The sequence below is a fragment of the Pyxicephalus adspersus genome, chromosome 3, assembly GCF_032062135.1.
Source record: "Pyxicephalus adspersus chromosome 3, UCB_Pads_2.0, whole genome shotgun sequence".
Lineage (NCBI taxonomy): Eukaryota > Metazoa > Chordata > Amphibia > Anura > Pyxicephalidae > Pyxicephalus > Pyxicephalus adspersus.
The window spans coordinates 150,448,464-150,452,294 of NC_092860.1; positions in this window are offsets into that span (position 1 = coordinate 150,448,464).

A 3,831-nucleotide genomic window follows, 5' to 3' on the forward strand; every position below is an offset into this window, starting at 1 on the left:
TTGGATTACCTGGTTTTACGGATAATCTTGAAGGCCATTTCATTTCCACCCAATGGCTCTCATGAGCTCTGCTGTCCCACATGCACAAATAACAGGGATACTTGGTGTATCTGCGTTGCCGACAAGGAAGGAAGCATACCATTTTAAGGTCAACACAGATGACCCAACAACTCAATGACTCTCTTTATGTCTGCATATTTTTCACAAAGAGAAACTGAATGGCCAATTGGGACTGACCCAAATGTATTGCCATTGTGAAGGAGGACACACTTTAAGCTCTGCTTTGAGCTATCCATGAATAGTCGCCATTCAGTTGAGTTATAGATTGGAATTCCCAATTCCTCCATTAAACCAGGTATGGTATGGCAATACACAAAGCCACTGTCAGTTCTAAAGTACTGCAGAAATGCGAACTGTAGATAACTGAAGAGTCCGTTGAGTAGTGGTAATTGCTATAGATGGTAAAATTTATATTAATATAAAAACGAGGTTTACTTACGTTAGAGTGGTACGGATTGGATTTAATGCAAAAAGAGGCAGATCATTAGTGCAGAAAGAAATAGGCAATGTCCTTTCTGTGTAGATCCCCTCTACCTGCCTGATTGCTCTGTCAAAAAGCTGAGTTGAGCATGTGTAACTTCAGCTTTAATTGCCAGGATACCCGGGAATCCCAGCTTCCCCTGAATGTGCTTAGAGTTAATTAACTCTCCCCAGCCCAGTCAATCAAAATGGCCTAGGATGGTCTCCAGGAAGAGAAGGAAGAAGATGGCGGCTCCCTGCGATGGGACAGGTGAGTATTGCAGGTTAAGTTCCACTTGAATAACCACATAAAAGTCGGGTAAACATCAACACTGTGCTGTACATTACCTAAGCACAAAGAAGAGCTATGGAAGGGACCCAGCAGGCCCTTCCCCTACAGGCTGCCTGCAGACAACTAAAGCGGGTGGACCAATCATCCAGCACAAGTAGAGAAAGCAACACCGACTGGTCTTCATTACAGGAGTCTCCTGCACAAAATCAAACTGCAAAAGTTGTTTGATGCTGGAATAATGCACATATATGCTCAAAAACCAGCCAGATTTAACGAACAATGTACAACCTTCTTGTATCTGATAAATATTGTTTTTGCCTGAAGTTTAGCTTTAAAAATCTTACACAAATAAAACAGCTCAGTGAGCGCTATATGCAGAAAGATGAAATAGAATAGTAAGAATTACAGCACGACTGCATTATAAAGAACAGCCCTGAAGCATTACTTACTAATCAGAGAGTGTCTTTCTCTGCAGCATTGCTAAGAGAGGAGCTGTCCAGGTAATAAATGATCCTATTATACCTGTCTCCTGCTGAAGCATCGTTCTGATTAAAGGTACGATGTCCTTTTCACTTTTTATGTCCAGGCGGCTTTCTTTTTCTGCCTCCCAGGATGGTGGGAGCTTCCTATGTGCAGGAGATTCTCAGAATGTTGTTCTAGGCATAGAGTACGGATTGGATTTATATCCTCATTGTGAGATCTAAAGGATAAAAATATTTACATACAGCCATCATGTCATGGGTTTTACTCTACAGCCGCAGGACAGATCAATAAGTTATTGTTTTGCTCTGTTTTATCCTGATGGTTTATTAACGTATAACTTGTTGATTGATTAGCACTTCTGCCTTGCAGCGCTGGGTCATTGCCTGCATTGAGGTTGGTCTGTTTTACCTGTGTGTGATTGTGTTGTCTTCCACAATCCAGAAACATTAGATGATGTATTTCTACTACAGCATATGTGATATGAAATGTTTTAGATGGCATTAAAGAAAAACTGACACCAGATATTGTGTTAGATTCTTAGCATTAGTAATCATATAGTCATAATATGAGCAACACAACTACTTACTGTTCTGTTTTTATTTAGCATGCATTTAATAAATTATGGTTTTACAAAAATCTGAAGCTTCACTTCAGTTGTTAGGCAGTACAGTACGCAATCAGCTTTGTTATGCAGTACAGTATGCAGACCTTTAGCTGTGTCAGGTACTACAAAATGTAAACCACTAGCCGAGTCAGGCAGTACAGCATGCAAAGGGTTAGCTTTGTCACATAGACCCTCAACAGAGGCAGGCAGTACAGCATGCGGACCCTCATCTGAGTTAGGCAGTACAGTACATAGGCCATCAGCTGGGTATAGCACACTGGGTGCAGTATAGCACGCAGACCCTTATCATTGTCACCCAGTACAGTACACACACCCTCATTCCAGTCGGGCAGTACAGTTTTCAGCTGACCTGAATCAGGCATTACAGTTTGCAGACCCTCAGCCGAGTCAGACAATGCAGCATGCACACCATCAGTTGAGTCATGTAGTACAGTAGTTCGACCCAGTTGTACAGCCCATGGACCTTCAGCTCAATAATTTAGTACAGTTTGCGGACCTTCAGCTGACCTGAGTCAGACAGTAAAGACCTTCAGGCAGTGCCAGACGGTACGCAGACCCTCAGGAAAGTCAGGTAGTACAGTTCACAGACCATCAGCTGAGTTAGGCAGTGCAGCATGTAGACCATCAGTGGAGTTGTGTAGTACAGTAGATAGAGCCCTTAGTAAAATCAGGCATACAGCACATGGACCTTAAGCTCAGTAATTTAGTACAGTGGTCGGACCCTCAGCTGACCTGAACCAGGCAGTACAGAATATACAGACCCTAAGCTTTGTCAGGTAGTACAGTATGCAGACCCTCAGTTGTGTCAGGCAGTATAGTAGATTGCTGAATTAAACAGCTAACAAACCCCTTAGGCTCAGGAAATACAGAACACCGACCCTCATGTGTCGGGCAGTACAGCATACAGACCCCCTACTGCCCAATCACACTGTGCTGTAGAAACTAATAAGAATGTTAACTCAGTTATTGCAGCAGAAAAAGTAAAAATGTGGTGACAGTGTCTCTTTTATATCTGTAGCTATCAAACATCAAATTATACAACACCTCAAATTCCTTAATTGATATAATAATAAAGCTGCTGAAATCACTAGGAGAAAAGTGATTTGCCTTTCATCCTAAAGGAACTCGTCCTAAGAAGTGAAACAGATGCACCCCATATTGGCCACTCACACCAGGCACATTGTGCTATAACTCACATTTACATTATTTGGGGCAGTTGCTGACAATTTTCAATGCTTGGACTGTACTACCCAATAACTGAGGTCCTGCTGCATTATTTCACACCCATGGAGGTATGACAAGAACAAGCGCTCCCATTGGGTGATTTCCTCTCTGTTCTTGGTCCTAATATTTTGGATTTACCCTCAAATTTGTTCACCTTGATGATCGGGTTAACGTGGCTCCACTTTTCAGTCTGTAGGATAAGGCAGGTCATTATTGCTGAAAGAGACATGTGCCTTCTGCAATAGTACCACTTACCTGCCTGGTTGCGGTGGGTTTCTGACATGTGCAGCATTAGCTTTAGTTGCCAAGAAAACCCGGCATTTCTGGCTTCCCTTGCATGTGCCAGGATGACGTATGGTTCTGCCATCCCAGCGCAATTGATTATGATAGATGAAGATCATCTTTAGTGGAAGAATAAAAGAAAGATGGCGGCGCCCAGCGTCAGGGGAGTTGGCCGGGTTTAGTTCTGCATTAAAGGCATACCTAGGAATCCCTGGAGGGCCCAATTAGCAATGATACCTATTACCTTAGTATGGTTCTGTGCTTTGCTCCAATTTTGACTTACTAGTGACCTACTAGTGTACTGTGCTGCCAATATAGGGGAAAAGGGACTTTTTGTGCCCCAGGCATTCCCTTAATGCCCAAGGCCTTCCTGCCTCCCATGTCACATGACCATGATGTATCAGGA